Genomic DNA, 12,670 nt, shown 5'->3' with positions numbered 1-12,670 from the left:
CGACATGAAAGTCCCCAAAAACAGTGTTGCCAGAGCATCTCGTCGTCTGGCTCCTCAGCTGCTAAACGCTCCACTATATTCACCACTTATCTAACCGCTAACACCGTCTGTGATGCTTGATGGTGGGCAGGAACAGCTACCTGCTGCAGACAAAAATGATGCTAAAGAGTGAACCAGAGCAGTAAAGTTGTGCCCAGAAAACCAAAATAATGAGGTGAAGGATACTGAAGCTCCATAAAGCTGAAAGGAACTGCAGAGTCAGGGGATAATTATCTGGAGGTTCATCACTACGAGCAAGTCCAAACACATTCATTTGATCCACTGTTACCATAAAAATACTGATTACAGCTGCTTCAAAGACTGGCTTAAAGGTGTCTCCCTTTGGCAGAACATGGATGGCTTTCAATAGATTCCTATTAACAACAGTGTGAGTGCTTAAAAATCAATCAACTTGCCAACTAGTATTAAATAAATATTTTATCTAGTTCTGGGCTCATTTTCCAAAAAAAGACCTTCAATCCAGCAATTACCCAATAAAGACAGGTGTAAATAAATCATCAATACCTACCAAGCATCTACACTGTGGGAGGCAAAATATGTGGGAAGTAACACTGAGCTTAGGTGGCTGAAATATCATCACGTGTTCAGGAAGATAAAAACTTCGTCAGATCACAGATATATATTTGAATCTGACGTCTCCTTCGCGAGCAGAGGGGCTCTTAAAATAACATCCCACAGGCATCTTGACACGGATCAAGTAGTTCAGGATAATGACGAGCGTCTGAATCCTCTTTGATTTAGCTAATTGTCAGGACTGGCTGCTCTGATCAGAGGTCATGTAACGCGCAGTGAGACGCCTTGCTGTCCTTGAGCGAGACGCGTAACATGATTTGAAACTCCAGCATTTCTTAAGAGTCTTCTGGTCCTTTGTGCTCAGTTCCAGACCATTTTCACCTCCGACATCCCCAAACTGATCTACATCTGGCCTTGTACCCCCATTCAACGAGATCTTGCCCCAGAAAGTCTCATCTCAGGAGATATTTACTGAAGATGATGAATTTCTCCTCCTGAAGGTGGAGAGACAGCGCTGGGGATGTGAAATAACACTGTAATTCTTTATTGATCTCTTTCTCCGCTGCCTGAGAGTCACAGCTCAGGTTCTGCTTCAGACGAGCCGCCTCACGCTGCCAGAGCGTCAGCGCACTGTCAACAAAAAGTTTACCAGAATATCTCAAATATGGTTTTGTTCTCTAAAAGAGACGTTTAATCTATTTAGATTGGATTAAAGCATGTATACTATTACTATGTAAGTTTTGAAATAATACGTTTTGTTGAATTCATAAGAAGTACAATGTGCTGCTACAGCTTTACCTGGCCTGGTGTGGGCAGAGGCATATGGTGGCTAACGTTAGCAGATCTAAGCTAGATATTACTGAGTCAGCTCATTGACTTTATGGCTCTTAGTGTAACTGTTGCACTAAATTTTTGCATTTATGATTATCCTGTAAGTGCCACAGCTGTCCCTGTTCAGTTGCACTTATCATCTTTAACACACAGGAAGAAAAACTACACATTTATTTCTTTTCTTCTCAAAATCTTGTTCATGTGTTAATACAGGTGATTTTTTTCAACAACACTGTAATCGCCATAGTAAATGCTGGCACTGTAGGTTTCTACTAACCACAGATATGGTGAAACTTTATGTTTCTTTACATTCAAACTTTACGTTTAAATTTTTAATTTAATGTTGTGATAACGTTGTGGTTAAGGTCCGGTTAGGTTCACGCACAAAAACTACATGATTAGGGTTCGGAAAAGATCATGTTTTTGCTTAAAATACCCAGGGTGTAGCCACAAACATGGCTGGAAAATGTCCTGACGCCTCATTAAAACTACCCGTTTTTTTTGTCACAAACATGGCTGTAAAATGTGCTGATGTCTCATTAAAAATACCCGGCACAGTCACAAGAAACACAGCTCGAACCACTGGTGGTTGTCACGCCACCATCATCCAGTACTCAGGCAAGTGCATCGGATCAACTTAAAATGCGTCTAATATTGATGCTGATGGGTTTATACAGACACTCATACAGACACTGAAGAGCACTTTGTTCTTTGTCGCGAGGGGAAAGCGACGCTCTGGGAATGAGACCAGGTTGGCTGGTTAAAGTGCGAAAAATGCTTTTTTGCTACTCAAAGCTAGTTTGTACGTGTCTTCTTGGAGTTCGGCTCTCATATAACCCTTCAGTGACAGGGTGTCCTTGCTGTCATGTTTGCTTTAAAAGTGGCTGATGTGACAGCGATGGTCAGTTTGTCAGTCTGTCTCTGTGAACAATATTTGGCTGCACAGTTTTTGAGCCGGTCAGTGGAGCTCGAGCGGTTAACTCCCCTCCTAGGTGGCGTGATTGTGGTCACACACTGCAACCACGTGTCAGTTCACCAAAAGTGTAATGAACATCCAATCCCTAAACCACCTGTGAATGTGCTCTATTTAGTCATAGCAAATAGCTGAGCAGCATCACACCTGTTGAAAATGAACAGCCAGGGCAATACAGGAGGAAAGGAAGTACGGCCATCTTCTGACATTAAAGGGAAATACGTTTTCAGTGTGATGATTCATTCAGTACACACATAATAAAGCAAAGTCATTCAGGAGGCCTTATCCCCTCTAACCACTTCAGCAACCAGTCATGGTCGTACTGGCTGAACACTTTGTTATGCTAAATAAGGTTTTCTAAAGAGTGTGTGTGTGTGTGTGTGTGTGCGTGCCTGTGTGTGTGTGAAAGAGAAGTATTTGTGTCACGCCTGGCTGGTAGTAACAATGTGATACATGACTGGTTTGTTTGTGTGATAACAACTTGTTCACACAAGATATCGTTTGTGTGGGCTCAGACACTGTTTTATGAAAAATAAAGACTGAAACTGATCATTTCAGGAAAATAAGATAGGTAGAAATGAAACATGATGGAGCATAATGAGGAGTCAAGGTGCAGAATAATGTTTAAGCTGAATCAAAACACAGCTTCACTACTGAATATGTGAGAAAAACAAGCAGGAAAGCATACGTTTGCGGCATGACGGAACAGGTAGTAAGCTGTTATTTCTCAGCTTCAGCGTGTAGCCTTCAGATGTAGAGATGACAGTTCAGCAGTACAGAGCAGATACAGGACAGGAAGTGTAATTATCTGCTTCTACTGTTCCTCTTCAAAGAGACAGGCCAAGATGCCAGACAGCCTGACTGGCAAAGAGAGGGAAGAGGAAAAAAAAGAGAAGAGAGGAAGATAGGGCAGGAGATAGCGATGAAGACTGAATTCAAACAAGGTCGAAGCAAAGCGCCAGAGAGGAGATGGGAAAGTGGAGAGGGAGTCTCACGCCTCACATCTCATCGAGCAGGAGAAAAGTCAAACTTGGTAGAAATCAGTGGGGCAATTTTTCCTGCTTTTCTTTGCTTGACAGCTCCTCAGAGATACAGACGTCTGACAGAGACTTCCTGAGAGAGCAGACTAGAACAAGGGAGAGGAGAAATTAGGAGAATGTGTGAGAGACAGCGACAGAGGGTGGGGAGGGAGGAGGGGGTCAAAAGACAAGAGAGTGATGGATTGAGATAGCACAGAGAATGGAGACAGAGAGAGATTGTCATCATCATCATGAACAATGACTCTCTGATAGAGGAGGCCTGTCGCTGGATTTTCAACCCAGCTGAGGAGGGAGCGAGGAGGGGGCAGCCGCCCGCCTGCCCACCTGCCAGGGCCTCAGTCATGCTTTTAGCATCTGCCAAACTGAAGGACGCTCGGTGCCATGTGCTTTTCACTGAAGGAGCCTGACGTTTGTCAGTCACAGTGAGGGCTTCTGTTCTGTTCGGCCTCAGCCAAACAGGGCTTAATGTCCCCCCTCACACACATACACACCCCCACCCCATGTAAACAATCCCAGTGTGTGTGAGAAGTGAGCGAGACCCCGGCTCTGAAAGCCCCACATCCACTGCAGCTGTGGGCTGGCCAACAGCTGACGCTGGGCTGCGGGTCTCTGCTCTCTCTCCGCTTCCTTCCCCACCAGCCCCGCCTCCTCTGCTCCCATGTTTCCATGAAACAGACCTGTAATTTTCACAGCTGTGTCTCGGGCACTGTGCCAGGGTGAGTCAGGGAAAGAGAGAGTGAGAGGGGCTGGCTAATGGCTTTTAGAGGAGAACAGGCTACGGCACAGCTTCACTAATCCTGAGACACTCAAGATTCAAACCGGGGAAATACTGCAAAACTCATTATACACATTAGAAAATATACAAGTATAAATTCTGTAAATTTTCACGATTTCAGGCTGAATGATCATACTGCGATTATTTTGAGGGATATTGCAATGAGTCATGATTTTAGTGGGAATGCTAATTTTTCGCATTTTATTGAAATTTTTTTTTGTTGGGATTTGCACCAAAGAATTGCAGCTCCTGTGATGTGGATATTGTATTTTACCATTGTGTCATTTAGATAATATTGCATTTAATTGTTAAGCCTTAGTTTTGGGTGGGATTGTACTCAGCAAAGTAACTGAAAAGTAGCTGAAATCTGGGAAAACACAACAAAGTCAGATAATCAGACAGATGGTCACGAGGCCAACAGTTGAGTTAGATTATCTAAACATGTTATTTGGATTTCAAACCGAAAAATGAGGGAAAACAAAATGATGGTAATAACCTCAAATTGCAGGAAATCTGTTTGCACGCACAACTTAGTAAATACAGCAGGTCAAAGTTGAACCCGGAAGTCTGTCTGTGAACTGTAATGTGTGTTTACAGCAGGTCGTCAGGTCGCTGCTCGCTTCAGTTTTCTCTTTCAAAATAAGACTGACTAAACACTGGGTTTATTGTCTCACCGTGGCCCTGTTAGACCCCTTTTTCCCAAATCTGAGCTGGATTACCTGTAAGGAATATCAGACGACTGTCCTGCGGGTCCAGAACTCTCCAAGGTTTTAAGCTTAGGGGCTAAAGCTCCAGGGTTCAATTGGCTTAGGCTAATTTAATTTACAAATTTATAGAAAAATGCATTATTACAACACAATAAATGACATGAGAAGGGCCTTAAGGTGGGCTTTAGAGGTCCTCACTATGTGTTTTAAGACTTAAATTGAAGGGTGTAGTTTTGCTTTCTGAAGTCAGGTGAGTTACAAGTAAAAAATAAATCAGTTAGAAAAACATTAACTGCAGATAAAAACATTAACAGAACTTTTTTTTAGCCCTTTGTACGATCCAGAACAATAACCTTCGCTATGTTTGTGCCTCGCGTCTCTGGCCTTTTCAAACCCTTCAAACAAAGTTTTTTGAAAACGCTGCTGACACCTTTTTACTTTGATGACTGCAGGATGGCGCAGACAGGCAGAAATGGAGACCTTTGGAAAGGATGCAGCCGCTCGCGTGGCAAAACAAACACCATCAACATTAGCCTTGACTATCAGAGGTTAACTGCAGACGGATCACAGATTATAGGCATCGCTGACCTTGTTGTCTATGCCAGCAGCTTCTGTGGAGTAAAACTCTGCATTTTATAGTGCTACTACTGCCTACATGCACAAGAGGAAAGCAATTATTCGACTGAATTGTGACAATTTATGCGTTTTAAATCATGTTGGTACGGACGGAGATTATTTCTCAATGGTGCTAAAACGCTCATGTGGACAGAGATCATTTTCCTTTCAAAAGACAGTTTTAAAATGAAAACATGTTAGCATGGGCGTAGCCTTGGGCTGCTGTTTAAAACCCCAACAACCTCCACCAACAAGGGAGGGCGTCCTGTGTGTAGCCTGAGAGGCACAACCCGGGGCAAAAGAAGTCCACAGCTTGCTGCTGCTCATTAAACATATTGCTCTCAGTGTAAATGAATAATTGAAAGCTACTCAAAGAAGCATATCTATATTTTTATCAACTCCTCTCTTCTCTCATCTGGATCATGGGAGCTGGATAGTAAGAGGATGATGGTCAGTAAGAAAATCAAATAACTGCAAAAGAGAATTTTCAATCTCCAGTGGAAATTACACACTTGACTTTGTTATCACATCTGCCAAGCAGGTTATGTTTTTAGTGTGCGTTTCCTGTTTGTCAGCAGGATTACAGAAACATGTACTACTTCTTCCTTGTTTTTGATGACAAGCTGCTCCGTTCATGGTGTTATTTCAGTTTAAGCATGGGATGTTTGTACATATGTACGTGATAATGAAGTGTTTTCTGGTTTGTTGTTAAGTGTGTGAAATATTTCCAATAAGCACGACCATATTCTGACATAATTCTAACAGTTTTGGAAACATATCCAGACACACTGAGTGGTTGCACTTGCAGATTTGCATATCATAGAATAGTGGACACTCCGGTTCCAGTTTTTGCTTGTATGTTGCATATTCCTGAATGAATGTGGGGAGAATGGGGGGTTTATTAGCAGCCCCGCAGTTCAATTTTGCCTCTGGGCCCCCTCACAGCTTAATCCAGCCACAATCTCAGCAAATATCTTAGTGAGTAGAATCTTATTATTACCGATAGGAAGGATGGCTGTAATTACAAAAGTAAGACCCAAATTGTAATAAACCTGAATTATCCTTCAGAATGTGGTTAGCAAGCGGACTGAACACACAACCTACAACTTCGACTCTTCATCAAGCTGTAACTTATTTCTTCTCAGCACAGACATTTGAGATTCTCTGCTTTTAAAACACACAGGTTTCCCAGTGATTTCCAGCCCAGCAGCTCTGCACATGGCCGTGCAAATCCTGCACAAATCAAGCGATTTACTCAGCTGAGTGAGGAATTAGCAACTGACAGCAACAGGTTAAAAAGCAATTTTGTTTAAAAAAAAAAAAAAGAAAGAGCAGAGATGGCTTGTACTGAATGGCATCAAAAGCCCAATGAGCTGTGAGCGTTCCTGTTAGATAATATTTAACATCACTGTGAGGGGAACAACAGTGTGACTATGACAAGTGTTTTGGAAAAATGGGACGTGCCAGTGTACTTTTCCAATGCAGCTTCATGTACAATGAAGTCATTCATCCTGGGTGGGATGTTGTTTTCAATTTAAGCAACTATTTTCCATTAATAACCCAAATATTTTATGCATTTGATTTGCTAAATGAAGCACACAGTAACAGGAAGAATAATTACATGTTCGCCATCTGAACGACATGCTGTCTGTTCAGTTACGCCGCTCACACCTTTCTATCTGCTGAGCACATGCGGCCTCTATCTGAGCAGGAAGTATTTGTCTCCTTTGGGACAGGAGGGAGGACAGTGTGTTTGGGTGACAGGAGGCACGTTCCCCTCCTCCTTCTCCTCCTCCTCCTCCTCCTCCTCTCTGTATGGCCACAACAGGACACTTCTTCAGAAATAATGGGATTATGTCCATGATTGATATCCAGCTTTATGGCTCACGTGTGGGCACTGCACCTCTATTCAACATGCTGCTATGACAGGCCTGTCAAAGTAGGCTCTGGAGAACTGACTAGACACAAATCTACCACGACCTCCAGAACTGAAGCCCTATTGTCAGGCTTTTCTGTCCACAAGAGGCTTTACACACACCATTATACCGAAGAACTCACTAGGCAACTTGTGTGTCGTGCATTATAACCCCGGTGTCATGTCAGAGCCTGGACTTTACAGCAGGCTTTAACAGCAAGAGATGATCAGCTTTTCGCATATCAGCATCTTTTTTTTTTTTTTTTAATCGAACTCAGTTATTTTAATCAGCTATTAATCCCATGCTTAGTTCCTTGATTAAATCAAAAATGTAAAACTACACAGGGGTGGAAAAAGCACTCAGACGCTTCAGGTGAAAGTCCAAATACAACAGAGTGAAAACACAGCGGTGTGGTTTGAAAAGGATTCTTCCAGCTCAGTCAGAAGCTTTATAGTTGCAGGACAGCAAACTTCAAAGGGGGGAAAACACACTAACTGACTTTCTGAAATACATACACTTCTTCTATCTTTCCTCCACTGTGGGACGGCATGAACCTTTGTTCTCTTTCTACAACTAACACTCTGCAAGGAAAACAACAACACTACTGAAGCTACAATCATAAAGCCTCTATCAGAAACACACTTTTATAACATGAACATTTTCCAGAATAGCGGTTAGCCCACATCATGCATCTCCTCGGCCCATCAGAGGGCCCAAACTGACGAGCTGCCACCAGATCACTTTCTCCACTGAGTCAAAAACATTAACTGAACTGTCCTCAAAAGTGATCCATCTCTAAATCAGCTCTGTGCCTCCCCTGATCACATTTACATGTTCCTACAATCTGACAGACCCACAGGTTCACCGAACACTGTCTCCTGGCACGAGGAAGTACAGAAGTACTATCTGCAAAATGTACTTAAGTACTCATTATACAAGCACAATGGCACTTTTATATTATTACACACTATTACTGGACTATCTTACTGAGGCATTAACATATAAGAAGCATTTTAATGTCACATACGGCTGCAGAGGAGTTAATTTAAACTATTTTATGTTTTAAATGTTTTGTATTAAAATGCATTATAACTGGCAGTGCTTTTCACATCAATATCAACCGAAGAAAACTATCAAATATATAAATTGTCAAATAAATATAGAGGATAATCATCCCCTCTCAAATTGTACTCGCAGTCTGACAGTCCAAAAGCAAAAGATACTCAGTTTATTATGATGGAAAACCAGCAAATACCCACTTTTGCTATGAATTTGTGATATATTTGCTTCAAAGATGGCGCAATTGATGCATCAATCATCCAAAACTGTCGCTGATTCAGTGACCAAACAGGTTAATCGGCTGATCATTCAGCTCTGGATCAAACCAAACGACCAGCAGCAGCTTTGATAGAGTCTATCAGCGGCTGTCGTCCCTTTCATCCTCCATCAAACTGTAACAGCAGACCTCCAAACACCAACTCCGCAAACTTGCCTCGCGCAGAAGCTGCCTGTGTGACACTTCCTGCGAGCACGAGCTGGACTTTCAACCGAGGCTCCACACTCATGCGACAAAGCAAGACGACCGCGCCACCTGCACGCGACACCGACCGAATAACGAGACATCTCCAAAAGTTTCCCCGTCAAAAGGGAAGAATCCGCCTGCAGCTGACACGTTCCTGTTCCTCCCGCAGCCCCCCGAGCTGCCTCACGGCTCGACCTCGTCCCGCCTGACACTTTCTGTTTTGCCCCGAGAGGCGATAAGAGTTAAAGGCTGCCGTGTCTTACCGCTTCGTAGTCTGCAAAACAAGCCAGAGAGACGACCAGAAAAAGGAAGATCACTTCCACAGGGCGAAACAGCGATGCGTCAGGTGTAAGCTTCCCGCAAGTGAAGGAGGAAAACGGCTCATGTTGACTCGCTCGGCTGAAGCCTGTTTTATTCTCTAACTCCAGTCTGCCGCGCGCTCCGCGTAAAAAACCCCTCAGTCGGTGCTCTTTTAAACTACAATACTGGCTGAGAAGCCCAAGCGAGCCGTGCTAAGCCTCCAGCGAGCTCCCGCAAACTACGGCTCCACTTCAGCGTGTTTTTACATAACAGCATCATCCGCTTTTTATGTTGACGCATCATGTAGCGAAAACATGGAGTTTCTTAAAGGGCCACGGACGCGCCGTCCACATGTCACCGTCCCCCCGCAGCCCCGCTGTGGCTGACAGATGGCTTTCACCTAGTTAATGTCTTTAAGGCCTGTTCTTTTGACACTTGTGTTAACCCTGGCAGCAGCGGCGGGAGAGCTGCTCAGGACTGAATGAAGGATCTGGTCGGCTCTGGCCCATGACCAGGACCTGCTCTGACATGTGACTGCACGGTGCCTCCTGGAGCACACTGATGCAGGACGCTTTGTTGTCTCTCAGGTGACCTTGTGTTGAAGTTTCCACTGTCTTTTAATGTGAATATACGTGGACATGTGATGTACAACAGTGAAGGCGGTCACTGTGCGGAAATTGGTCCTCAAATTCAGTTTAGATCACTGGACTAAAATGAGAATACAGGATAAAGGCACGTGTCTTTCATACACAATTAAGGCAAGCTACATTATTACTCCCCCCTGTGCATGCAATGGAGATCCGTCAGACACGTTACATGATTGAAACCCACCCTAACCTCAGACAGGTGCTAATACAACACACATTTGCATATATTAACATTTAGTCTGCAGACGGAGACAGAAGAACTGCTGCAAGTGCCTCCTAGCTACTTATGAATGAATATTAATTATCATGGTGCTGCTTTTTAGTAAGTCGCCTTTAAAAAAAAAAGAGTATCAGTCGAAACTAATTGTTTTAATAATGCTAATAAATCCTTTGTACTGCAATTAATGAGCTATTAATATAGGAACAACTTTGGGGTTGCCAGGTTGTGGGAAGTCCTTGTGTCCTGTGTTTATTTGCACTGTGCTTTATATACCGTAATGTTAGTAAGTTATTAATAAATATGGGTTTTTCACTTTAGAACAAGCCATTAAGTCTGCATTGACATTGTAAAATGTTTAATAAATGTTAAGTGAATACTGAAGTAAGTCCAACCCCTCAAAACACAAGTTTTCCTTCATAATGGATTATAGCTGATCTGATCTTTTGATGCCACATTTCCATCATGTATACCTTCGTTAAGTACATGTCAGGCTTTCTTAATCAGAAAGCATTTGTCAAAGAAGGTTTCCGGGCATCCAACAAACATTTACAAAGGACTCACTTACATGAACTTCAGGCTCGGTGTTCATTGCAAAGAGGAAAACCTTCACTTGACAATAAGGCGCTCAGTGTGAAGGGAGGAGTCCTTCCTGCTTAATAAAGAGCCGTACAGCTAAAAAGACAAAGCACAATCCACCGACACGAGTTACACAAATATGTGGACGCACAGCCTGAAAGGCCACAAGTTATTTTAAATTTGCATTGTGTTCACTTATTACTGGTTTGCAAAGCCACATGATTGATTATCCCTTTAGAAAGCAGCTAGCTTCATAGTGAACATGCTTTACTGTAAAGTTAGACCCAATCCGATGGAAAGCCGGGCCGCTCTTATTGTTTGAAAACGAATGCAAATATATCAACAAACAAACATGATTAGTTCTCTATAAAGTGGCTCCTGTGTGGCGCAGATGCACAGTCCCGTGTGAAGTCAGGTCTCGTCCTTCATCTTGTCGTTGTGTTTTTGACAGGAGAAATGGACCACCTGCCACTTCAGGACAGGAAACGAGTAGAAAACGTTTGATTTATTGTCTCCATCAGAGGAACATCGCCGGTGTTTCGCTTGAGGTCAGTTTCAGAAACATTTCTCTTTCACACGCGTGAATTATTGTTTGTAGCTCTGCTGCTTGTGCTCATATACCCTCCTCCTCATCAGAACTCTGTGGTCTGAATGTTTTACATTTGAAGGTCAGCTCTCAGGTGGTCTCTTGCATTACCTGTGTGCTAATTTGCTCCTCAGATTGTACAAACTGTCATTAATATCTCAAGTTCAGCAGCAGCTTCAACCACTGAACTCAAAACCGTCTCTCAGAGAATTTTAAAGTCTGAACAGACGAGCACAGACGTACACTGTGGTGGAGAGTAACTAAATACGTTTACTGCAGTACCAGACTTGAATACCATTTTTGTGGTAGTTTATTTATATTTCCATCAGTACATTTCAAAGGGAAATATTGGTCTCCTGGCACCGATAGTTATTTGTTGCTTTTCAGATTGAGATTTTTCAGACAAAACCTGCATAAGATTAAAAATAAGATGGTTTTATAATGATTTGACTACCCAAGAGTAATTACAGTTATCCACATATTGACAGACTACAACATTAAAGCACTTGCTGAATGTTAACGCGCCAAGAATAATGATTTAATAATGTAAAAATAAAAAGCAGCCATTCTGTCATCATCACAACTTTCACTTTGGACACTGCAGCACATTTTGGTGCTTCTACTTCTGTAGCTTTACTTAAATATTTTAGGGGGAAAAAAGGAATAATTTAACTTCAGTAAATGATCTAAATCCTTTTTACACCACTGAACATATTTCCCCTCAAGATTGAAGTCACTTTCTCAATTAGTTCCACAAAGTGTCTCACATATCATTTTTATTATTTAACTCTCTTTTATATCATTGTTTAGACTTGATTTTAAGAGGATATATTCTTACAAGATAAATAAGAATGTAGTATAATTAAGATGATATATTAATGTTTAGACCTGACTTGTTTCCTGTGAAGTGAAAATCCACCCTGTGCCATGTGTTATTCGAATGCACAGTTCAATCTTTGAGAGCTGAGCTCCGTGTTCAGAGAGACCACAGAAACATGGATGTTTGGTTTGCAGTGTTTTTAAAAAATCAAATCTCCACCATAAATGCGTTTCAGGCCGATCACGGTCATGTCTGCTTCCAGCCAAAAGAGCCGACAGAACGTCTTCATGTCTGCAGTGAGCTGAAGAAGCAAATGCTCAGAAATAAAACAACCAGCTGTGATCGCTGTTAATCCTTCATCTCAGTGCTGAGTGGTTTTATCACACAGAGTCAAAAACGACACAGCGGAGTGGTTGTGAGCAGTATCAAAGTCCAGCCAAACAATCTTCTGCGCATCAGTCAGCCTGAGTGACGGCTGCTGACAGCAGATGAGATGACAGAAGATGAATTGAAGGCAATAAACTGATGATCCGTCATCTTAACAGGTGATGGACGGAGAAGTTTCAGCA

At 42.5% G+C, this 12,670-nt stretch overlaps 1 protein-coding gene across 1 annotated transcript in view; it reads right to left on the bottom strand.

The window, feature by feature from the left end:
* Nucleotides 1-9,525, bottom strand: part of bahd1 (bromo adjacent homology domain containing 1) — a 29,735-nt gene extending 20,210 nt beyond the window's left edge. The window contains exon 1 of the mRNA XM_076748619.1: nucleotides 9,216-9,525. The gene's annotated coding sequence lies outside the window, so the exon portion shown is untranslated. The remainder of the gene's footprint in view (nucleotides 1-9,215) is intronic.
* Between the last annotated feature and the right edge of the window lie 3,145 nt (nucleotides 9,526-12,670).

The sequence above is a fragment of the Chaetodon auriga genome, chromosome 14 (assembly GCF_051107435.1).
Source record: "Chaetodon auriga isolate fChaAug3 chromosome 14, fChaAug3.hap1, whole genome shotgun sequence".
Taxonomy (NCBI): domain Eukaryota; kingdom Metazoa; phylum Chordata; class Actinopteri; order Chaetodontiformes; family Chaetodontidae; genus Chaetodon; species Chaetodon auriga.
Note: the sequence above shows the minus strand (reverse complement) of the source record. Positions and strands in the feature narration are given on the sequence as shown.